Raw genomic sequence first — 26,355 nt, 5'->3', positions numbered from 1 at the left:
TTTATAGGTCAAAAACAGCACTTTGAATTGTGCCCAGAAACAGACCGGCAGCCAGTGGAGGTGTTGCAGCAATGGAGTTGTGTGCTCACTGTGACCAGCTCCTGTTAGTAAACTGGCTGCAGTTGTTTGGACCAGTTGAGGTTTTCAAACACTTCTATCTATATCTGACCAAAGGCCGGTTTGCTTCAAGCTTATGATTCCACAGGGGGCAAACACTTGCCTGTGAGAAACACACCAGGACAACAAGCATTAACTACATCTTTAGTCTCTCTGTGGTTGTCCTACAACTAATCTCAGAAAAGGAAAAGGGTGCTCAACCTGAGGATAATGGAGTAGAGGACAGAATAGGGAAATTTCAGCACAGAATAAGTAAGGAGATAGTACAGGAATATTTTGTTAATCTAAATGAATATAAGTCTCCAAGACCAGATGAACTACATCCAAGAATATTAACAGAACTGGTAAATGTAATATCGGAGCCGTTGGCAATAATCTTTGAGAACTCCTGGAAAACAGGAGACGTCCCAGCAGACTGGGGGAGGGCAAACGCTGTTCCTATCTTCAAAAAGGGGGAAAAGGAAGATCCCAACAATTATCGTCCAGTTAGTCTTACCTCAATACCAGGAAAGATTCTAGAGCAGATCATTAAACAGAGAGTCTGTGAACATCTAGAAGGCAATTCCATAATCACATAAAGTCGACATGGGTTTCAAAGAACAGGTCATGCCAGACAAATCTAATCTCTCTCTCTCTCTCTTTTTTTTTCTTCGATAAAATTACCAGCTTGGTAGTTGAAGGGAATACTGTGGATATAGCATATCTTGATTTCAGTAAGGCCTTTGACAGGGTTCCCCATGACATTCTTGCAAGCAAGCTAGTGAAATGTAGGCTACACAAAGTAACTATTACATGGATTTGTAATTGGTTGATTGGCCGAACCCAAAGGGTGCTCAACAATGGCCCCTTTTCATCCTGGAGAGAAGTGACCAGTAGGGTCCCACAGGGGTCTGTCCTGGGCCCAGTGCTATTCAACATCTTTATCAATGACTTGGATGACAGAATTGGGGGCATACTTATCAAATTTGCAGATGACACCGAACTAGGAGGGGAAGCTAATACCCCTGAGAACAGGATCAAACTTCAGAATGACCTTAATAGATTAGAAAGCTGGGCCAAAGCTAACAAAATGAATCTCAACATGCAGAAATGTAAGGTACTGCACTTAGGGTGGGAAAATGAAATGCATAGATATAGGATGGGGGACACCTGGCTGAACGAGAGACTTATACGTGTGAAAGGGATCTAGGAGTCCAAGTAGACCACAAGTTGAACATGAGTCAACAGTGCGACGCAGCAGCTAACAAGGCCAATGTGATTTTAGCCTGCATCAATAGAAGTATAGTGTCTAGATCAAGGGAAGTAATAGTGCCACTCTGTTCTGCTCTGGTCAGGTCCCACCTGGAATATTGTGTCCAGTTCTGGGCACCACAATTTAAAAAGGATTTTGAGAAACAAGCGTGTCCAAAGGAGGGAGACTAAAATGGTGAAGAGTCTGGAAACCATGTCCTATGAGGAATGACTCAGGGAGCTGGGGATGTTTAGACTGGAGAAGAGAAGGTTAAGAGGTAATATGATAACCCTGTTTAAATACTTGAAGGGATGTGACATTGAGGAGGGAGCTAGCTTGTTTTCTGCTGCTCCAGAGACTAGAACCCGGAGCAACAGATGCAAGCTCCAGGAAAAGAGATTCCACCTCAACATTCGGAGGAACTTCCTGGCAGTAAGGGCTGTTCGACAGTGGAACAAACTCCCTCGGAGTGTAATGGAGTCTCCATCCTTAGAGGTCTTTAAACAGAGGCTGGATGGCCATCTGTCGGGGATGATTTGATTGAGATTTCCTGCATGGCAGAATGGGGTTGGACTGGATGGGCCCTGTGGTCTCTTCCAACTATGATTCTATGATTTGCAAAATTGGACTAAACCCAGAAGAAACCTATGATTGGTTTACCTTGGCGTTGACATAAGTCGGAAACAACTTGATGACATATAACACACACACACATACACACTGCCTCTGGTATTTGATAGAATATATAGCCATCCTGATTAGTAGCCATAAATTAGGAGGTGCACACAGGTCTGATTTTGTGTGTGTATTTATGTGCCATTAAGTCATGAGTAATGGTGACCCTATGAATTTCATAGGGTTTTCTTAGTCAAGGAATATGCAGAGGTGGTTTTGCCAATTCCTTTCCCTGAAATATAGCCTACAGCACCTTGTATTCGTTGGCTGTCTCCAATCCAAGGGCTGACACTGCTTAGCTTCCACAATCAGATGGGATCTCATGTCTTTCTTGAAAAAGGCCAGTTTGATACAGTGAGATAGCTTCCCCATCAGAAACATCTGTCTGTGTTTCTGAGAATTACAGCATTCTCACATATTTGGCTTAAAATTTTTGTGCTATTATTATTGACTTCTTCAGCATCATTAGGCTGGCAGTCATGGCAAATGAGCCTGACAAAGCACTCCCTCCCTCTCTCTCTCTCTCCCTCCCTCTCTCCCTCCCTCCCTCCCTCCCTCACACACACGTTTGTGCGTGCATGTCCCCTATTTCAGAAAATGTTTCACAGTGCATAATATTTACCCAGCAGACTACTTAATTTGCCCAGAGCTATTTTGGTCTATCCCACAAATATGTGTGTCAGCCTTTATGAAAAGTAGGCACTGTGTTGTATGTGTAGGGGAGATTTCAAAGTGCAGATAGCATCTCGTGTAATACTAAGTAAAGGAGATCACCAGAAGTTTCACAAACTGGTTGGTGGGGCTGGTGATAGTGAATACATTAATATTAAATCTTACTGTGCTTTGTAAGACACAGTTAAAAGCAGTAGGACCTAGCACTGTGTCCCTGATCTTGTACAAGTCACTAGAGAGTACAGGAAGGTTCAAGTGATGTTTCCCATGTATAATTATACCTGAAAGCATGTAGTGATGGAAAGAATATTAAAAAATGATAAGAAATCATGTTGAAAAAACCCTGATGAGAAGAATTCTGGATTGACAGTAATCTTCACACGAGGGGTTTTGCAGCTCATATCCGGAGTCACTCCTGGTCCAGCCATGCGAATTCACGTTAAAACATGATGTATTATCACATTTCATTGCTTTCTATGGAGGGCCGTTCCGAGGCAGATCCACAGTGAATCTGAAGTGACTCCTCATTTTTGTGAATTCGGTAACAAACGAATTCACAAAATATTTCCAAGCTCACTTCGATTTCAGTCCGAATTGGTCTGGTGTGGAATGCAACTTTGCTCTTGTCCTCATACCCCCCCCAAACCTCCAAGGTGGCAAATTTCCCGTGATGTGGCTGCAATTTGCTTCCGGTGCTCCTTCAAGAACGAAGGGCACATCTGGATGGAGGGAGAGATGGGAGCAATGAAGGGGGCAATCAGAGGCTGGGGGAAAAGATGACAGGAACAATTCACGTGAGTCTAGCATTCACATGAAACAGGAACCAGGAGTTTGAGGGGAGAGATAGGTGCAATGAAGGGGGTAATCAGAGGACGGGGAGAGAAGGAGGGCGACAGCCCACAAAGGCTCTTTCTGTAACAAGAATTTGAAGATTTTAATGGTGCCTCTGCTGCAGGAGACTAACCTTGGAAACCAAAGCTGCATCAGCACTGCAGAACTAGTGCAGTTTGACACCGCTTTAATTGCCACATCTCACTACTAGGGAATTCTGGGATTTGTAACCTTCTCTGTCAGAGTGCTCTGGTGCTACACCAAACTGCAAATCCCAGGATTACATAGCATCGAACCATTTGGAAGTCAAGAAAGCAGATGGGGGCAATCAGAGGCTGGGGGGAGAGAAAGGAACAATGAAGGGGACTGTCTCAGACTGGGGGAAGAGATGACAGTAACATTTCACATGAGACTAGCATTCACGTGAAACAGGAACCAGGAAGTGGCCCCATTCTTAACCCCAGAAGTGTAAAAGATCACAATGCATTCAGACCCCCACTGAGCATGTACAAGGGTGCCAATTCGAATTGTTGAATCCGCATGGTATGTACTGGTGTGGTAATTCAATGTGCACTCACTCCGCTTTGCCCCAGTAGTGACCACAATTTCGTTCTTCACGTGTGATAGTTCATCACGTGAATTGCCTTGGATTCGAACTGACTCTGCTTCCCCCTCGCTACGGAAGTGCTTCGAATTGAGGGTCTTGTTTCACGTGTGATAAGGATCATAGTTCAGTACTTATTATGTACAAAATTCACACAGAATGCACAAAAAACAGTATGTTCTGCATAGGAAACAGTTTTTTTCTGTATCACAGACATTCTGTTATTTAAAGAAAGTAAATGCATCTGTTTTAATTGCTTTTGAATAATGGGAAATATTGTTTAAAATTATAGCTGAAATATTTAGGAGATTGGATATGTAACTAATTACTTTTTTATAATTACTTAGTTCATAATTAAAGTTCTTAATTACCAAGAACTTTCTAGTATCCTAGTATCACACCTGAAAATGGGACAGGTTTATGTGTCAGGGTTCTCATTCCAAGCTGTTATCCCCTCCCCTTTCAGCACCCCTGCTGCTTGACCAAAAGCTCTCTTCAACTCCACCATCTGCCCACTGTATCCATTTACTCTGAGATTATCATTTTTTCTGCTGATTTAAAAGCCACGAGAGTGTTTTGGTTAAAAATATACCAGGGGAAAAATGTAATTGTCCTACAAGAGGTCGTTGACAGGTCAAAATATACTTCCTTCAGGTCTGGCATGTGAATCATTGGCCTATGGGTGCCTAAGTGCTGTGTACTAGAGAAGAGGTGTATCAACTAACCTTCCCAAGATTTCTCTTCCAGCTGGTTTGGGATGAGACAAAGGAGATTATCACACTAGGGTCATTTCCACAACTATCGTGCTAGTGGCAGTGAATGGGATCATCATGCTGTAATGCTCTATTTTTCTGCGCAGTTTTGCAATAACACTTGAACACCATAACAAAAATGAAAAAAGAGCAATTTGGCATTCTGCACATGAAAACATTTGTTGTTGCTTTATCTTAATGATGGTTGTCTCATTTCTTGTATAGTGTTTGGTGCTCAGTTAGTTCTCTTCAAAATCTACTCACAATGGAGAGCACGATTTCTTTAATGAACCATATTATGCACATTTATTTAGAGATGGAGAAAGAGAACAAACTTATAAATGGCAAGTTATCCACAGGAAGTTGCCGAACAGCAATCTGGGAATTAGAAGGAGAAGGAAAAAAACTGCAGTTACATCAGCTCTGTGATAGTGCGAATGAATAGTTATTTGCTTCCATACCTCCTCAGTAGCACAACAACAGTGATACATATTGGCTGGTCATTCACAGGGGTTTATCATTCATAAGAAGTTACATGATGACTACGAGAAATACGGGATGATAACATCATATAATCTTTTCACAATTATGATTTAATTATGGTATTATTCCACTTTTGGTCCATTTCTTACCCCTGTGTGATAATCTCCAAAACTAGCCTATTTACACACCAGCCTGATTTCCATAAGAGAGAAATTGCAAGCAGGTGAGGAGGCTAGTGCCATACGTTCCCAAAGCATTGTGTAGAAAATTTAAGTGATTATCATGAAAAATACTCAGTCATTTTCTTCTTGTTTTTGGTGCTTGCCTGCCTCAGCATAAAGGCAGCAGAATTGCCATCATCACCCTATTGCCATCATCGTCACCTTCTTTACCACTGGCTTTTGGTTTTGACAACTTCCTAAGTTCCCAAGAGGAATGGAGCTGAGTGGAACTTCCATAGATGGATAAAGTAAGAGAGATAGCTTTAGAGTACAGTCGAGTCAAGCCATTGCAGGGTGACCAGGTGTCATAACTGCAAAAGATGACAAGGCACTAAAAATGTAGGACATTCAAGAAAAAATGTAAAACATTACCAAATAAAAGTTAAAAACACTCATATAAATATAAATTCATTTGATACGGTTTATTTGCAGCTATATTAAATATACTGTATTTTATTATGTACTCAACAATATTTTACTGACAAACTTATCTTCTTTAAAATGCCTTGTTGGCTTGCAGTATATAATTATCCATATCCATGGATTTTCTTATCCACAGATTCAAGCATCCACAGCTTGAAAATATTTTTAAAATATATAGATTCCAAAAAGCAAACCTTGAATTTGCCATTTTATCTAAGGGACACCATTTTACTAAGCCATTGTCTTTAATAGGACTTGAGCAGCCACGGATTTTGGTATCCATGGGGGGTCGTGGAATCAAACCCCAGTGGATACCACGGGCCCACTGCCTCATAGAACTCTGAGCAAGACAAATGCTTAAAATTGTACTTTATTCGCCACAAAACTAAATCTCAATTTAAATTATTCCTTTCATTTGTCCACTGTGCTGAAATTAAGAAAAAAGCCCTTTCAACATTTGCGTTCTGTCCTCCAGAAGCCCAGTGCCGAACATGTTTGCTGTCAAGAAACAGCCCTAAAATTGGGGGGTAGTCTTGTCTGCTGCTGCTCCTAAGAAAAAGAACTGTAGAAGGATTCATCCTATTCCTCTTGTTTGGAGTGTAGACAGGCTGCCAAGCAGACAAATCTCTCGGAGGGGAACAGCAAACATACTGTTACTCAATGGGCTTCTTAGTCATCCTCAAAATGAAGAACATGCTGGAATTCTTCCTGGACAGAAGGTTAAACTGTAGGCCATGTCCTGGAAAAAGAAGATATCCGGTCACTCTGAGCTATTGCCTTTGCCAGGTAGGTTGTCAGGTGTGTCATCACTAAGGGTTACTGGGATTGATCCTGAAGTGTGGAAGAGTATATCCTGGAATAGATCCCAGAATCATCACTGCCATGTAGGGATTCCACAGATGATGCACAAGGCTCCCTCAGTTGACAAATCACAGAGCTAGGGGGGAAAATCCTCCTTTGGACTTTGCTGTATGTGCTTAGAAACTATTGGGCTGTATCCACACAGCAAAAATAATCCAGTTTGTCACAGCTGTAACCGCTATGGCTGAATGCTGTGGAATTCTGAGATTTGTAGTATTGTGAGACATTTCACCTTCTCTGTCAGAGAGCTCTGGTGGCACAACAACCGACAGGTCCCAGAATTCCATCGCATGGTGCCATGGCAGTTCAAAGTGGTGTCAAACTGGATCATTTCTTCAGTGCAGATGCAGCCTGAGCATTGTAGTCCAAAAACACCACTCCTCCAAGCAATGGCAAATCCATTAAAAATAATAATTAGGAGTCCATTGAGGGTGGAATGTTTGATCTTAACTCCATTCTATGGTGCTTTTGCCAAGATAACAAGTGGTCTTCCCTGTCTTCTCCTTCAGTAGCTGACTGATCCTTTTTCCTTTTCACTTGTCCCTGCTGCTTTTTCAAGCCCGCGTGGTTCCTTACTTTCTCTCTTCCCTTTGGCTTGCACAGCCTTGTCATATTTTTGTCTTCTCGGCTAACATGAGGTTGACACAGACCTGTCGAACACATGGTTTCCACATGTCTTCCCAAATTGTTCTTCTTTTACCATGTGTTCCCATCCTGACCTTCCAGATACCCCCCCCCTTTCGCCCCTCCTTGTCCTGCAGTTCATTTTTCTTGCCAGGACGTTCTTGGCCCTTGTGCTGGAAGCCTCTTCTCCCTAGGTTAGACTCTCCCATCTCTCTTTCATTGTCTCTCTCTCAAGTGTTTACCTAGGATCGGTTTACGGGGTAATTTTCCCACCAGAAAGGTAGGGCAAATACCTTTACTGCTGCGAAATCACTGGTGCAATTAAGAGCTGGGAAATTAGCAATGTAACGATTGAAACAGACAAGGTTGTGATGGATTAGGCATGCTGAGGCCACAATTGAAAGGAACATGCAAGGGGGAAGCGTTTAACTTTGACTGTGAGATTATCTAAAGAGGGATCAATTCCTGAAAATCGGGTTTTGTGGTCTCGGCTGTGTACTTTTAGGTATCCTTGACAAGTTTGTGAACAGACACACAGCAGCAAAACGTTGTGGGGTAGGATTTATGTAGACCTGGGAATATCTGCTTCCAGCCCCAATATATTTTCTTCTTCAAAATTGAAGTGACTTTTGACCTGCTCCTCACTTGAGATCGTTTTCTGTCTTAGAGAGAACACCAGGATTCAACGCAGTATCACAGAAGTTTGGGACAGAGCTTGGGAAAGTTACTTTTCCAAACTTCAGTTCCCAAATTCCCAGCTGTTGTCCAGAAAGGTTTTTCCCCACAGTATTTTTGAGCTCTGCTTCTGGGAGAGTATCTCACTTTTGAAGCAGGAAAGCAGCCATAAATTGCATCTTTGCCAATCTCTGCTTTGTTTTGTAATCGATTTTGCAATTGCCATTCTCTGAGGCTGAGAGAGTGTGACTTGCCCAAAGTCACCCAGTGAATTTTTATGCTTTAGTAGGGATTGGAACTGTGGTCTCCAAAGTTTTGGTCCAGCACTCAGACTACTACACCACACTGGCTCTCAAGGAATAAAGATAGCAGAACTGATGTAAAAGAAACTATTGCAATTTTCCTCAGAGCACTGAAGGAGCAAAATCATACTTCCCTTTGTTTCACAATATACATACAATATAATGTAATTTCAATCTTACAATATAATTGTTTGAAGGCGAACCCTAGCTCAAGTTCTCACCAACCCACCCTTTTATTTGGATAAGGAAGCAAAGAAAACTTGCAAAACATGTTGTTTTGCAGTATTTGAAATGTCAGATGTCCTACTTTTCTAGTTTACAATTGCATCTCGCCCAGCCTCTGAGGTGTTCAAAAGGGTTATCCCACATTAAGTTCACAACAACTTTGAGGGAAAGGATGGGTTGAGGATAGGTAACCTCTGCACACGTACAATCCCACCAGGGTCAAACACACCAATGGTTGCCTCCATGAAACTGCTTCTTTTTCTTTCACTTTTCTGTTACTTTACCTTTAAACTTCATGCATTTTGTTTACAAATGCAATTCTGCTTCTGGCAATGAATTCAGTGCTGCAGATCATTGTGGGAACCCCCAGAAATGGATCAAGACAAATGCTGCCCACCCTTGAGGCTGAGAACAAAGTTTGTAAAAGTTCTTTTTTGGTTTAGTTTCCCCAAAATCCTTCAACCAGCACAGCTGGTTAGACTGGTGTTGCAAAAGAAACACATCTGCCTGAAACCACAGGGCATTACTACTATTCAGGGACTGGATGGACAAATAATCTGACTTAATACCACCTCGCAACCCAACTCCTAAACACTCTAGTCCAAATTCAGATTGGAACCAGATTTGACTGGCCATGTTGGTGAGGAGATTCTGGGAGTTGTAGTCCAAAAATGTAAAATAGCAAAGCTATGGTTGAGAAACAGAAAATTGATGGATTGCAAAGCTTTATGGCTGAGCAAGAATAAACTAAATCTCCCCAGCTCCAGTCTGGCACTCTCAACAACCAGAGTCTGTAGTATCCCAGTCCAATAATGTCAGTGGTGAGATGAGTAGTTGTAAAATAAACCAGGTTTGCAAACTGGAAGCGAGCAGAGCCAGCCCAAGAAATGCTGGCACTTGATGTTACCCTTCAATTATCTTCCCAGGAAGGTTTACAAAAAGAATAAAACAATTAAAATGAAAACACATACCAAAAAAGATGATAATAATCTAAAAGCCACAATATCATAATAGCAGCATTAAACAGTCAGCAGGATTGCATTACATCTAAAAAGCTTGGAAAGCATATGAAAGGTATTTTTTGAGCACCAGATGAACCTATCTTGGGAAAGTGTTCAAGAACTAGAGCATCTCCAACATGAAGACCCTCTCTTTCAAAGCCAGTGTCACCCACTACTTTTCAGATGGCTGGAACATCAGAAGAAGGGCCATCACATCGTACTGTATCAGTGACTCCATTCACATTACCCAAGTAAAGCACTATGATGCTACTTTAACTACCATGGCAATACTATAATGGAATCCTGTGGTTTGTAGTTTGCAGAGGCATTAGAGCTCTCTGGCAGAGAATTATGAATACCTCATGAAACTAGAAACCCCAGGATTCTTACAGTGGTACCATATTTGCTAGGGTTAATGGTGAAGGACCTCCATGAATGTGGAAAAAACCACAAATAAAAAAACACTATTCTTTTTAATAATAATTCCTCTTTAGGAAACTCCAAATCCTCCTGTGCAACTCTGTGGTCAACATCTGTCAGAGGTTGATCACAGAATCATGCTGGAAGATCTACAAATTCCTAGAGAAATGTTTTCTCTGGGAATTTTTAGGTTCTCCAGCAAAACTCTATGGTCAATTTCTGGCAGAATTGCACTGGACAAGCTAGAGATTCCTAGAGAAGACATATGAATCAAAACCACAAATAATCAAATCTGCAAAAATCAAAACCACAAAGTGGAGGGCCAACTGTGTAGTACTTAAACTGAAGTCAAAGTGTGAAAGTGCCCATGTATGGAAAGGAGCAGCCCTTCTCATCATCATCATCATCATTCTCCCAATATAGGAACTGTTCTCCATTGAATAAAGCCAATATAATGTAGTTATAGTGTTGAACTTAGACTGGCGAGACCTCAATTTTGTAAGTTGAGAAGTGATAAATACTTACATAAATAAAATTGTTCATCCCAGCTAGAGAAGACCTATTGAATCAATAGGATTGGGTGAAAAAGGTGTGCAATAATCTCCTCAGAGGTGATTTTGCGAGTTTCTTTCTCTGAATTATAGCTTATAACACCTGGTATTTGTTGTCAGTCTCCCAGCCAAATACAAACCAGGACTGATCCTGCTTAGCTTCCAAGATCAAGTGGCATCTGCTGCTTTTAGGATATCAATAGCAATAACTGCTCCATACAGAACTCAGTAGTCCCTAAGCAGTTTACAGGGTGTAAGCTAATTGTCTGCAACAAGCTGGGTATTCATATTTAGAATATTTAGGCCCTTAACTCTTTGGAAAGGCTTGCTGCTCTTGTATGCTGTCAAGTATTTTCTGACCTAAGATGAACCAATCAATAATAATAATAATAATAATAATAATAATAATAATAATAATACTTTAATTTATATCCCACTTTTTGTTACCACAATCAAAGCGGCATACAACCTTTAAAAAATACAATATATACAATCCCCCCCCATTAAAAAAGGATTAAACAATTCTATCCATTAAAATTACAGGCGATAAAATCTAAAAACAATAATACAATAACAGTGGGCAGAGTCTTCACTTATATGTGTGGGGGGGGGGGCAGCGTTACGTGGCTGGGTTCTATTCCGGAAAGGCTTACCGGAAGAAATCCATCTTGACAGCTTTCTTGAAGCTCTCTAGGTTGGTAATTTGATGGATCCCATCCAGCAGGCCATTCCATAAAGTAGGAGCGATCGTGGAAAAAGTCCTCTGGGAGGTCGCCATCAATCTGATCTTTGTGGACTGCAACAAATTCCTCCCAGAGGATCTGAGGGTACGGGGGGATTATAAGGAAGGAGGCAATCCCTTAAGTAGGTTGGGCCCAAGCCATGGAGGGCTCTAAAGGTAATGACCAATACCTTGTACTGTGCCCGGAAATGAATAGGCAGCCCATGGAGTGATTTCAGTATTGGTGTAATATGGTCACTCCTAGTTGTTCCTGTAATCAATCTGGCTGCTATATTCTGTACCAGTAGAAGTTTCCGGACTAGGCACAAGGGTAGCCCCATGTAGAGCGCATTGCAAAAATCAAGTCTTGACGTTACCAGCGCAGTTTCAAGGTCACCCAGCTCCAGGAAAGGGCGCAGCTGACGTATCAGCCGGAGCTGATAACAGGCACTCTTGACCGTTGCATTCACCTGATTTCTCATCTGAAGCAATGAGAAGCACCCCTAAGCTGCGAACACAGTCCTTTGAGGGGAACGTGAAGCCCTCTAGGACTGGAGGTTGCGGCCCGATACCTGGTTTGGGGGGCCCTACCGTAAGTACTTCCATTTCGTCTGGATTCAGCTTGAGCTTGTTTTTCCTCATCCAGTCTATTACTGCTGCAAGACATTGATTGAGGGGAGAAATTCCATCTGTCATCATTGCTGATGACCGAGACATGGAGAAGTATATTTGGGTGTCATCAGCATACTGATAACACCCTGCTCCATGCCTATGGATGATTTCTCCCAGCGGCTTCATATAAAGGTTGAATAACATTGGGGACAGGACGCCCTGAGGGACGCCGCAATTAAGCTCTGTTTTTGAAAAGCAACTATCTCCAAGCATCACCCTCTGGAATCTACCTGAGAGGAAGGAACGGAACCACTGCAAAGCAGTGCCTCCAATTCCTAACTCTCTCAATCGTTCCAAGAGGATGTCATGATCTATTGTGTCAAATGCCACTGAGAAGTCTAATAGCACCAGCAGGGTCACGCTGCCTCTGTCGATGCTTAGACAAAGGTCATCAGTTAAGGCAACCATGGCAGACTCCACCTCATATCATGTCCTGAAGCCAGTTTGAATTGGATCTAGAAAATCAAGGGGTTTTCTGAGGCTGAGAGTGTGTGCTGAGCAGGGAATTGAACCCCAGTGTCATACTCTAACATTCAAACCACTACACCATTCTGGCTGTCCTTTGGAAAGGGGGTACACTGAATTGTGGTGAAATGATCAGTGATAATTTGCCATCTTTCAAAAGACCCAGATTTTGGCACCTGAGATAGCCCCTGCAGTATACCACATGGTAGGGCTAGCTCCAGCACTGAGTGAAGCGGCCACATAGTTTGTGTAATAAATGAATGCAGGAAGTGAGGCACATTGGAGGATAATCAAACTTTGACATGTTTAGTTCCTGGTGACTATTATCAGAAAAAAGATTCTATGGCCTGGCACAGATAAGCCCAAAGCGGCATGCCGCTGCCAATACTACAGTTCTGGAGCGCATAGCAACCCCACATTCTGGAACCCTAGTCCATACAGGTAGCCGCATCATGGCGGTGTCCCATCCACACAGGCACTGCCATGATGACGTAAGGGACGTGCAGCATACAGATGTCACTGCCATCACTTACGTCACTGGTGCACCAATGGCACACTCGTGATGTCAGCCGGCGCCATAAAAAGAACCTGCTTTTCACCGGTTCTTTTTACTCTGGAGGGATGCCGCATGGTTTGGCTGCTGCAGTGTTCCTCCGGAGTTAAAACTGGCGCTTCCAGCCCACCACCCCAAAGAGACTATCATCAACTTCTTGCTATTTACCATCCAGAGAGTGTTTAATCTGATTCCTGTCAATAACAATGATTTACAACTGGCCAGAACATTTCTTTCTTAAAAATATTTTTATTAAGTTTTATCAAATAGAAAACATAAAAACAATAGAAACAAAAGAGAAATAGAACATTGATTTCTTTAACCAATTTGGAAGAAGAGAAAAAGAATCTCCTGAAACAAAAATCCTCAAATTTGGTTGTTGTGTGCCTTCAAGTCATTTTTCACTTATGGCTACCTATGGCGAACCTACTGATTTGTTCAGAGAAGGTTTGCCATTGGCTATTCCTGGGGCTGAGAGTGTATGATTTGCCCAAGGTGGGTTTCATAGCAGAGTTGGGAATCAAACCCTGGTCTCCAGAGTCATAGTCCACACCACACAGGCTCAAGTTTTACAAAGAAGTAAGGTTGGGGGGAAGTGAAGAGGTGAAATAACCTCAGATCTTCAGTGAGTCACATACTCTCAGCCCCAGAAAACCTCATGATGGGGTTGGCTTAGAGTTGCCATAAACTGGAAAAGACTAAAGATAAGGGCACTGTGCTTCAGATAAAAATTCTCCTCTAAATTACAATTTCCTTTAGTCTCCAATTTTCTAACATTGTAGAGAGAAAGACAAAAAAACATCATTCACTCTTAGAACTCTTTATACTTGCTGCATTCACATTCCCTTGGTGATTTTGCCTGCCCTTTTTCTTTGGATGCCTAGGCTATATTTTATATGTTTGGATGAAATTTTAAGTTGCTTGAATACTAGAAATTTGGAGACTGAAGAAAAATTCCATTTGGGATGAGGCCGAATTTGTTTCAGGCGGGCATGCCCTCATTATTCCTGTTTCTGTAGTTACACCACTGTTTGGGATCCTATAAAAAATCCACCAAATTTATAATCTGTAATGATTCTGGCAAAGATTTTGAAAGAATTCTACCTTGTTAGGTTTTACTCCTGTTTGCGCTAATCCATAAATCAGACAAGGCCAGTGTAATGCCACTCCCTGCTCCTTAAAGTAAAAGTGTATGTGTTTGCATTTTTTTTATTTATTTTTTACAGGGGAAAGCCTTCAATGTTTCTCTCTCTTTCTCTTCTTTCCTTTGATCTCATTTGGGAGGTTGGAGCTGACTGTAACTTAATCCTCATCCCTTGTTGTCTCTTTTCAGGGAGAGCCTTTTAGTACAAATCTTAAGCCTGGGTTCAATGATATCTTTCCCGCTGCACTAAAAAAAAAAAAAGTGGGTGGGGGGGAGAGTCATAAGAATGGAAAAGTAGGATTGTTTGCTGTGCAAATGACTGTGATGTTGCCATGGAAAAAAAGCTGGGGACTTCAAGGGAGTTTGTGTTTTGTTGGGCCTCCAGCCAAGCCTTGCTTTGACTTATTACAAGAGTGTGACGGAAGGAGCCAGGCAGGATGGTATCCATGAAAAGAAACTGATGGGCAGAGTAAAGCTCTCACATACCCTCCAACATTTCACAAATAAAAACTGGGGCGTGTTTTCAGAATGGTTCCAACTAGCATTGCCATTGAATATTCTGGTTCACGAATGCTGGGAAATGTAGTCCAGAAATTCACTTTTCCAACCCTGGTGCTGGAGATTTCTAATTGGTAGTAGCTCTCTATTGTTTAGGGATGAATATATACTGTATATACTGGACTATAACTTGACTATAAGTTGAAGGCGGATTTGGGGCCAAAATTATGGATTTTGATATAACCTATGAATACGCCAAGGATAAAACCTAGGAGCATGTAACAAAGGATGTAAAGGATGAAGCAAAGGAAAAGAATGCTGAAGAACTTACAAAATTCCAGCAGACGTAACTGTGCCCTAAGGCTGGATGGATGGTGGGGGGGGGGGGGGGGTGTCAGTGCTTCCAGGATGGATTACACTCTTGTCTTACACCAAGGGATGGTTTCAGATGGTTCCTTTTTGAAATATAAGACTTATTTACATTGTCCTGTGGCTGAATCAACTTAGGTTTCTTCAGTCAATTTTTGATTAAAATTTCTTGAATTGTACATGAGTATATAGAGTACTATCCTCACTTTGTAACAGTGTGCATTGGTAGCTGCAGCAAACACCATCTGATGGTTAGAAGCATGGCATTTCAGAGCAGGAAGGTTGTTTGGGGATCATCTAATCTGTCCCTTGTTCATACAGTTTTGATCGGTGACTGAACATTGATGTGATGCAGCCCAACATTGGGGGGAAATTGTTCCCTGAATGCAGACTGACTACCACTGTGTTAAGGCAAATCAGACATGGCATAATGTAGAGTGCTTATTCCTTACCTACTAGCAGAAGCATTACTAGGGGGTACAAAGGATAGTAGACCATACCGGGTGATATCTTGAGAGGGGGTTCACTGGTACACTGGTGGGAAGGGATTGCCTTCTAATCTGATGGTTCTGCTGGTGGGCAAGCAAGTCACCTCCTTTTCTCACCTGGCCAGCAGCTCCACCAGACCCAGAAAACGCAGTTGATGTGATGAGAGGATATTTAAAAATGATCTCCACCAGGTGTCAAATATACCAATTATACTACTGGCTGCTAGGACACAGATTAGAAACATGACTTTTGAACTCCGTTTCCCATAAGTCCTACCCAACAGTCCTGTGGTGACTGAGGGGTGGTTCCTGTGTCTTTCAGGTTCTGGCGTCTGTTAACATAAGAGATATTAGGAGGCAGTGAAACAGAACTGCTGTCTTTCTCAGAGGGAAGGGACTGAGTAACAACCACTGCTGCTCATTTGCCTGCAGTTTACTCATTTAAATCAGGAAAGGGAAATATCTTTATCAATGACTTGGATGACAGAATTGGGGACATACTTATCAAATTTGCAGATGACACCAAATTAGGAGGAATAGCTAATACTCCAGAGGACAAGATCAAAATTAAAAATTACCTGAATAGACTAGAAAGCTGGGCCAAAGCTAACAAAATGAAATTCAACATGGAGAAATATAAGGTACTGCAGTTAGGGAGGAAAAATGAAATGCACAGATATAGGATGGGGGACACCTGGCTGAATGAAACTACGTGTGAACATCATTGGACTGGATCTAGGAGTCCAAGTAGACCACAAGTTGAACATGAGTCAACAGTGTGATGTGGCAGCTAAAAAAGCCAATGCGATTTTAGGCTGCATCAATAGAAGTATAGTGTGTAAATCAAAGGAAGTAATAGTGCCACTCTATTCTGCTTTGGTCAGGCCCCACCTAGAATATTGTGTCCAGTTCTGGGCACCAGAATTCAAAAAGGACATTGAGAAACTGGAGCGTGTCCAAATGAGGGTGACTAAAATGGTGAAGGGCCTGGAAACCATGCCCTATGAGAAACGACTTAGGGTGCTGGGGATGTTTAGCCTGGAGAAGAGAAGGTTAAGAGGTGATATGATAGCCCTGTTTAAATATTTGAAGGGATGTCATATTGAGAAGGGAGCAAGCTTCAGGGACGTAGCCGGGGGGGGGGGCTCTTGGGGCGGGCCCCCCCCCCCTTCCATTAGAAAAATGAATGGTGTGTGCTGTTGTGCCGCCCCCCCCCCAAGCCCCAATAATATTGTGTCCCTTAGTCTGGAAACCCCCCCCCCCCTTCCTAAAATCCCTGCAAGCTTGTTTTCTGCTGCTCTGGAGACTAGGACCCAGAACAATGCATGCAAGCTTCAGGAAAAGATTCCACCTCAACATTAGGAGGAACTTCCTGACAGTCAGGGCTGTTCAACAGTGGAACAAACTCCCTTGGAGTGTAGTGGAGTCTCCTTCCCTGGAGGTCTTTAAACAGAGGCTGGATGGCCAACTTCAGGGATGCTTTGATTGAGAGTTCCTGCATGGCAGGGAGTTGGACTGGGTGGCCCTTGTGGTCTCTTCCAACTATGATTCTCTTCTATTCTGTTCTAGTCTACTTCTGATTTAAAGGCCAGAGATAAACTGAAAACTTATTAGTATTCCCTAAGCTGGTGCTATCCAGATGTGTTGGACTACAATGTCCATCATCCCCTAGCCAGCATAAGTCAGAAGGATAATAGCGTTCCTCTGCCGTTGTTCCTCAGCAGTTATAAACTGGAGAATGCTGCCTCTGAAGATAGCTTTAGTATTTAGACATCCTGACTACTACCCATCAATGGCTTTGTGCACCAAGAATTTGTCCAATCCCCCTTTAAGGCCAGCTAAGCTAATGGCTATCACAGCTTTTGCTCTCAGCAAATTCCCTCAGTTAATTCTACATTGGGGGGAGGTAGAAAGATGTTTTTTTTTTCCTGCTCTGCCATTTTCATTTAATTATCTTGTATGGGAGCAAAAGAACAGATCCTTTCATTGCTCTCTCTTCAACTTATGCATCCTTTTATGAGCATCTTTTTACAGTGTAGTCCTGCACATTTCTGCAGTCAATGTCTAATGTTCGACTTACTGTGCAGTATTATCTTTATTTCTTTCTACACATAAGTAAGTATAAAGCTACCTGCTCAGGCTGACTCTTTTGTCTGTGTATGAAGACTTTGCTCCAGGCTGCTTGAATATGACATCAGCTGTGTCTTCATGTACACAAACAGATATGTGTATAGAAGTGCCCCCCCAAACTGAATAAGAAAGTCCTTGAGGGACAAATCCAGTGTGAACAATTTCCAGAGCAAATATCTGGGTTGGATCTATTTATTTATTTAAACCAAGGAAGCATTGATCACTGGCAAAGTGTAAATGAGGCTTTGATAGTTTTGTAAATCTTTTGCAAGTTTTGGGTGTATCCTGCAGCAGTCCTAACCTGTTAAGGCATTTCACACAGGAGGCTGACAGCAGAAATATGGAATGGAAAATTTCTGATTTTTTTTAAATACGATGCTATATTTTTTCATACAATATTTTCCGCACAATATATATTTCTCTGTTTATCCATAATGAATAGTTGTCTGACCTGTTCTGCTGCAGACTTTAGTGAAATAGAATATTCAACTAGATATACTAAATCAGATTTTTTCTTAGGTTGGAATAGAAACAATAATTAGTGCAGAGAAAACTGGATGACAGATGAAACTCTTAATGTAGTTTAAGACAACTGAGAAGCAAGTGTTGACAGAGGTAGAGTCAGAAGCCTTAATGTAACTGTTCAATGACTTGTGGACAGGAACAAGGAGAACTGCAATCAATGCAGAGAAATAGAAGACAGCAACAAAAAAGGAAGAACAAGAGACCTCTTCCCTAAGATCAAAGAAATCTATGAAATCAAAGGGAAATTTAAACTAAGAGTGGGGAGGCTCTACAATCACCAAGAGAACACATTACAGGAACAAGTACAAATAAAAAGTTGATGGAAATAAAACACTGAAGAGCTATATAAAAGAGATGGATAGATGACAACTTCATTCAAGGAAGAACCATTTGAAGATAAATCTGTACTTTTAGAAAGTGAGATGGAAGCTGCTGGACCTGCTTTGGGAGTAGAGTTCAGAATATGTTTCAACATTTTGGGGAGCAGGATAACACTCAGCTTTAATGTTGAGATTAAAAAATGGAGAAGATTTACTTGCCCTCATAATGTGGAAGTTTCCAGTTTAACTGAGAATCCTTTTGCTCAGGACAAAGTGAATCCATTGAGCAAGACAACAGCCATCCTGACAGTGGTGTCACAAGGGGCATGTGGCAATCTGCACTGTACCTGGTGACACCATCAAAGGGGTGACTGTCCAAAAAATCAACAACAAATCTTTGAAGGTTTCAGCATTTCCTGTATTGCAACCAGTACTGAACTGGGATAAAATACTCACCAATCAATCAGTCAATCAGAAGGATGACAAATGGCAAATCATGTGCCCAGAGGCCATCTACTCCTCCACCTCATTCAGCCACCATCAAGAATCTTTCCCATTTGTGGACAGAAAAGGAAAAAAGACAGTGTAGTGCTGCTCCTACCCAGCACCTTAGCTATCAGTACAGTAACACAATTGAATTGAAAGATGGCAGTGTCGCTGTTGGAACTGACTGCTGCCCTGGGGGCAGAAGACTGGTATAGGAGAGGCAGTCCAAGGGGGTGACACTATGAATTATCATGAGTTATCACACTGGGTAACACCAACCCTAGTGACACCACTTCATTCTGAAATTTGATGCTTAGCGCTGTTAGTTTTAAAAGAGAAGAATGGCTCCCTTTAAACAAATAAAAACAGTTTAGCCTAATCAATCGTAAATCAAATCCTCCTTGAACAAAATGTGCCTTATTTTCAACTTGGGAAGAAGCCTGTTTTTGAGGACAGGCTTGCTCATAGGATAAACAGGGTTTTATAAAAAAAAAATAATATGAAATGTGCTCTTAGAAGTAGGACCCTTCCATATAATATGGTTTTCTGGGTGGACTTTGTGTTGGTCACATACTATTCAGATGATATCACCACCACAGCAAGTGCAGAGGAATGGTCTGCCAGCATCCAACCCACAAAACTGAGCTGCTGAGTTTTTCCACTATCCATGAGGGCCTTGGGAAATGTGGCTACGTACAGACAGGGATAGATTGATCAAAATGGCCAGCCCTTTTCTGGGGTCATAATTTGGCATACTCGCTTCTCCATGACACCACCATTAGATGCTTTCCTATGGGACTTTTCCCATTCTAAAAGGTCAGAATGCTTCTCTCAAGTTTGGCACTCCTTTAAGTGATGTCGTTCCATCCTGTGGGATCCTGGGATCTGCAGTTTTACAAAGTCTTTAGTTTTCTTTGCCAAAGAGTGCTGGTGCCTCACAAAAGTAACAATCCCAGGATTCTGTAGGATGAAGCCATGGCAGTTCAAGAAATACTGCATTATTTCTACAATGTGGCTGTGCCCTTGCTTACTAGCAGTAAGAACTTTAATCGAACCTTTGGCCTTTGGTCCCACATACCATTGGAATGTATTCCCTCTGCCCAGAAATGCCTCTGAAATTCTATTTAATCTTCATAGTGAAAGAGGTTCTCCAAGATTGACCTACAATGTATTCCTTCTCTCTCTCCTCCACAGCCTCCTCATCTTTTTATTTGTACTGTACTTCACTTTCTGTTCATTACTGTTATTTTGCTATGTGGTTACCCATAGATGAATTCTTTTTCAAGCAAGAATTTCACAGTTATGTTGCCCACACCAAGATGGTCTCACATATAGAGGAAAGCGTGGAATCTCTTGGGGACAATGCCAAGTCTGTGCAGCTTTCTGAGTCTAGCAAGATGGTTTCTAAGGAAGCAGAAGTAATTTTCCTATTTGTAATAATACCACATGGTAATAATTTTTTACAAATTACTAGTTATTTGTTGCAAACATTAGTTATCAATTCCTCTCCCCAGTAACGAAGGTCTAACTGCATTGGGTTACAATTTTAATTTAACAAGGGATGACTTCATTGCTTTTGCAGTGTAACTGTTGCCTTTATAGGTCTGTGGCTCACTAAATGGTGAAGGAGAAATATCATATCGTTCAAATGCTGGCTTGTGATGTGTCTAATGCTCTGGAGTGTATGTTGAGGAAAGAATGAGACAGATTTGAGAAAAGTGGATTTTGTACCATCGGTACCAGCTTATAGCATTCAGGTGTTGTTGAGAAAATATCCTAGAGTAATTATTTTAGTTACTTTCAGAGTTCTGGTTTTTAGATTATTTTGGATTTCAGAACTCCAGATAAGGGAGATTCAGCCTGTATATGCATAACTAATCACTTCGTAAAATTAACTTTTCAACGCAGGCAGCAGCACATCACCTCCCCAAATTCTCATGTTCCGTATAGCCTCCAGATGCCAGTTTTTAGGACTTTGAAATATTAGATGAAATCATGAAGATAGTTTTATCTTCAGGACCATTTGCTACCCATTTTTAAAATTAATTATAGGTGTGCTTTGCTTAAAACAAGGGAGGAATATCATCCTTTTGGTGCTGTTAAGTAGACACCTGCAGTATCTATGACAGTGTTGTATGTTGAGATAATGGGTTTTTTTTAGTCCAGCAACATCTGGAGAGCCTTACATTCCTCATGCCAGGATTAAAACTAGATTCGTTTTGGAAGAATCTGGATGAAACCTCAGGTTTATTTTACTGTAGTCAGGCTATGATTCCATCATACAGTGGTGGGTTACATACAGATCACCGAAAAGGAAAATTCATCCCCTTGTTTAAAAAGAGGACAGACAGAGTGTCAAAAATGACTTCTTTGGACTACAACACTTAGAAGGAGTTATGGTCCAGAAAAGCATGTAGTCCTCTTGTAGTTGTAGTTCCAAAAAGTAACTTTTCCAAGCTCTGGAACTGTCAGCAGGCCAGGGCACTATCTATGATGTCGTCCATGATAGATCTGTCATACAACCTGACCTGTGAAAACTCACTAATATGTTTTATGGCTTGATACACATTTTGCTGTTGTTATCCAGATTTAATGAAAAATTGTGCTGAATGGAGGCAGAATAGTATTGGGGTTTGTAAAATGAAGAGAAATTAAAATAAACAAATGTGAAGAAATCAACCCAGGCAGCTTTTGAGACAGGAACGCAGGACTCTGTCTCTGCCTTCTACACTGCTTGCTGTTGAACTCGGATAATACTCATAGCTTCAACAGCTGGCAGATGTGAGATTCAAATGTGTGTATGTTCTTCCACTTTCCCAGAAAGCTTGGCACATCTGTTATTTTTACACTGCATCCCTAAGAATTAAGTTACATCACAAGTTAAAGTCATATTTGCCTTCACTGGAATCCTTGACTCCAAATGAGGGGACCTCATTTCTGGGAGATCCCACCAGAATTTTATCAGTAAACAAAGCCATGGACTAAATATACCTCTCCCACTGCAGGTATTCTACATGCGTTGTGATAGGTATATATCAGGGCTGGCCAAACATGGCTTAACGTAAGATTCACATATGATAACCAGCAGATGTTTGAGAACTGCAGGACATGAACAAATATTTCACACACACAGTTATTGTTACATGCACATTTTGTTACAAAAAGTATAATAAATATTTAAAATGTAAAATGTAACATTTAAAATATAAAATTATTACATTTATTATGTAATAATAATATTTATTTATGTAATTTTAAAACTGTTAATTTGCATTGGTTTCAATCCTCACAAAGTGTGTGTGTGTGTTTGTACACAAAAAAATATACACAGAGAGAGAGATGTTTTCAAAATCCTTATTGAGTACTGCTTTAACTTGTTGTTGTTGTTGTTGTGTGCTTTGAAGTTGTTTCTGACTTATGGGGATTTCTTGGCAAGTTTCTTCAGAGGTGGTTTGCCATTGCCATCCTCTGAGGCTGGCAAAGGCAATGGCAAACCTCCTGTGAACAAGATGCAAGGCCACAAGATGCTGGCAAAGTCAGCAATAAACTCTTCCAGAACACAGCCACATAAGTCATGGACAGCACATAGATCTAAGGTTGATATGTGTGAAGAGTTCATCTCTATTTGCCTGCTAGGATCTACCAGCATATGCTAGCTTGGATGCATATCCTGGGCATTTTTATGCATAAAATTTGTCTCTGGGAATCATAACATGGATCTGACCCATTCCAGCTATGTCTTACAAACACATATGTTTGATTTGGCTAATATGAGCAGCTGAACTCAAAGGTTTCCTGCCTTTTGTCAGTCTGTCTACATTCGTCTTATTTACAATGCATGGAATGGGGGCAGAGTGAGTCTGACAAGAGTTCTTATACATTTTTCACACATCTCATAAATGGCAGTATTTACAGAAACAAAAGTATTTTAAAGTAAGCCTAGATCCCAAGACCCTGAAATCCTCTGGCACCATCCTATGGATGAAGTAAACAGTTCCATAATTTGTTCTTCATAACATTCTTTATATGCATTTCCCAGAGAAAGGGTGGCTGGGGGGAAAGGTGGGGGAGGTATTCTTTTCCTTGAAGGGAAAAGTACCAAGAAAAATCAACATCGTCAGATAATTATATTGAAAATTAGGCAAAGGTACAAGTTTTTTAGGAGGGCAAAAGCTTGTGTCTTCTGGGAAAGTGTCCCAGGACTGTAGCATATTATAGGTGTTCCTTTCTGAGCCTGGAAAATTTTTTTGTTTAGACTATTACTTCCAGAATCCAGAAAACCCTGTTTTTAAAATACAAGGGATGTAATATATGATCTAATCATTTTTAGGAGAGACTGGAAGAGGAAATTTGTAAGTCTTTGAAGGGACCTAGGACCTTGAGTCATTTTCTTTCTCGTGGAGGTATACCTCTCAGTTTGCCACATCCAATCTCCATTAGTAGTCTCAAGGAAGGCAGTGAACAATGTTTCAAAACAATTCTTGGCATCCTGCATGTAAGTGCATATAAAAGGCTCTGCTTCCACTGCTGTAGGATAATTTATTGGTCGCACCATCACAAGGAGCTTGAGATAAGAGTTATAGCCTTACAAATCAACACACCAACACACACTCAGATCCTGCTTGTCAGGCCTGGAGACAAAGTGTCTTAGGACTTTATCACACGAGGCTAAAAAACAGAATTTTAACAAGGTAAAAGTGTCTTCGGCTGGTACTTATCACACAATGTTGTGTCTATCCTGCTGCCAACATGAATTTCATTTGTTACTGTAATGCACCTTTTCATTGACAGAGAAAACCCATCAATAGGTTCTCAATCTCATTGCTATTTTATTACTGCCTTCATGCGATAGGTCTCTTCTGCTGCAGTTTCACTTCTTAGGCAGTCATGTGTTGTGAATAGTTGTGATTCGGCTCATCTCCTCCTCACTATGATTACAGCCACTGACACCTTCCTGAAGCCAGCTGTCTATGCACATTCACACAGCAGCCCTGCACTTTTGAAGGAATGGGGAAGAGATGGGATCACAGATGCCAGCACCTTCCTGAAGCTGGCTTCTGTGTTCACATTCATATAGCAGCTGGCTTCAGGAAGTAGTTGGCAGCTGTGATTGTTTCTCCCCACCATTTCTCCCAAAAGGTGACATTTGGCAGTGTGGAAAATTGATCACGCAACCATGGATTGCCAAAGCAGTATTCTGGGGAAAACTGTGATAAGAAATGATGCCAAACCAGTATGTTTCCATTCTTAAATTAGCACAACTGTGGTGGGACAGCAGGCTGGTGTGATACAATCCTTAGTATAGGCATACCTCAGTTTATAAAGCCTCTGACAAAGAAGCTCCTTTTTCAAAGGCATTTTACATCCAGCCAGCTTTTCCCATTTCTCCTCATCCTTTGCTAACAGGAAGATTTTTTTTAGCAGCACCAGCATTGGGAGGATGCTGAAGGATTACTGGAGAAACACAAACCTATGGTGTTTGGTTGCAGCAGTGCAACTGCAGTGAACAATGCAATAAAAGCTTGAGTTGGGAAAGAATGGGATTCTGCTGTAACTAATCCTAATGTAGTTGCATATGTCTGCCTAAAACAGACAAGGTAAATATCAGCAGTCTCCATAATCTCTTACTAAATATGCTTGAATAGCAGAACAGAGAGAAATATAAGAAGGAAAATAAATAATAAATAACAATAAAGGGGGGAAAGCAGATCAGCTTGCCTCACCAGTTACTGCCAGCATGTAAAAAACAAAACAAAACATAGATCTGGCTACCAAAATGGAAATCATAAGGAAAGAGGAGGCTGCTGAAATCAAAAGATCCCTTTGGGAAAAGTCTTCATGTAAACTCTAGAAAGTTCAAAGGTTTTTTTTAAATGTGTAATTATTGCTAATATTATGCATAGCATAGAGGTGGCCCTAGTTAAGAAATTTGCAAAATCTTAGCATGGTTGCAAAGTACTATGTACAGCTGTTGTATTTACATGGAAGGATCCCAGCCTTGTTTTCCTTAGTCCGTGAAATGGCCTGTCACAGAAGTTATCCTGGATGAGAAACCTGTGAAATTTTAGTAGGACAGGTGGGAGCTGTGATGAATGAAAAAGAAGGAATGATTTTTTGTTGTTTCTTTCTGCTCCATTCACATCTGGGTCATTGAAAGGTCACTGTGCAGTAGGACAGGTGGATGATGGATGTGGAGCACACAGTGAGGTTGTTACATCCCTTCCATTTGGCTCCAACTTATGTAGGGTTTTGGTAAGATTTATTCAGATGTATTCAGAGGGGGTTTGCCATTGCCTTCCTCTTTGGCAGGAAAATTGTGACTTGCTCAAGATGGGTTTCAGTGGGTTTCCATGGCTGACCAAGGATTTGAATCCTGGTCTTCTAGATTCCAGGTCCAACACTTTACTACAGTGACTAACACAGTGACATAAGCAGAAAGATTTTAAGAGTCATATTTGCCATGCAAGCACCACAGTACTACATCCTCCTCCCATGTCCCACAGATTCAAAACAATTTGGAGAGGGAGAAAACAGAAAAAGCAAAGACTCACTGAATGAGTCTAGCAAAATTATTTCTTCAACATCCCTCCTTAAAAGTGTTAGGATTGCAAAGTCCTGGGAAAAATATTCCCTATGACTGCAAGCTAGAGCTGTCAATCACAAAATTTCAAAATTACACCCCACCCCACATTCTCCTTATATGAAAATATTGTGGAGAAATATGCCAGTTTGGGTAGACACGGCGTCTTTAGTTTCCTCTCAGTCAAAATATGTACTTAAATATTTAGTATTAAGTTTAATGTTTAATTTCTTTTTATTGATTTCTTTTTATTAAGCCATCACATCTATCCCTGCTTTTCAAGATATAAATTATCCTAAGCTTACAATGAAATACAGTATCAGTCCAGAGTTGTTACTGGTTTGTAGTTTAAAATTGTGTAAATATAGTTACAACAAGCAATAATGTGTGATTTCAGTGGGGAAGCACAATTAGGGGCACTGAGCATTTGTTTCACTGTCTTGAGAATTTTAGCTTTAATTAAATCTCAGATGCACAAGTTTCTGATCCTTAAGGTTGTAAAGATGGGTTTGGAATTATGAAGGCAAAGCAAAGATCTAAACAAAGTGAAGCAGAATTTTTCGCTGTATTTGGACCCAGCTTATTTGCCCCATTGGGTTTTCTTCTTGACTAGATTCCCTTTCCACCTGCCTCTCCTGACTTCAGGGTTGTGAATTCTGTTTACCGTCCAAGGTAAAAAATATCATAAGTAAAGCAGGACTAGACTGGAGGAAGGATGGATATTGTTGGAAGGAAC

The 26,355-nt window shown here is 41.1% G+C and overlaps 1 protein-coding gene across 1 annotated transcript in view; it reads left to right on the top strand.

Moving 5' to 3' along the window:
* MAML2 (mastermind like transcriptional coactivator 2) overlaps positions 1-26,355 on the top strand; it is a 238,015-nt gene that overhangs the window by 13,540 nt on the left and 198,120 nt on the right. The gene's annotated exons all lie outside the window — the stretch shown is intronic.

Source organism: Sceloporus undulatus, chromosome 3 (assembly GCF_019175285.1).
Source record: "Sceloporus undulatus isolate JIND9_A2432 ecotype Alabama chromosome 3, SceUnd_v1.1, whole genome shotgun sequence".
Classification (NCBI taxonomy): Eukaryota; Metazoa; Chordata; class Lepidosauria; order Squamata; family Phrynosomatidae; genus Sceloporus; species Sceloporus undulatus.
The sequence above is the reverse complement of the archived record's forward strand: the minus strand, read 5'-3'. Positions and strand labels throughout refer to the sequence as shown.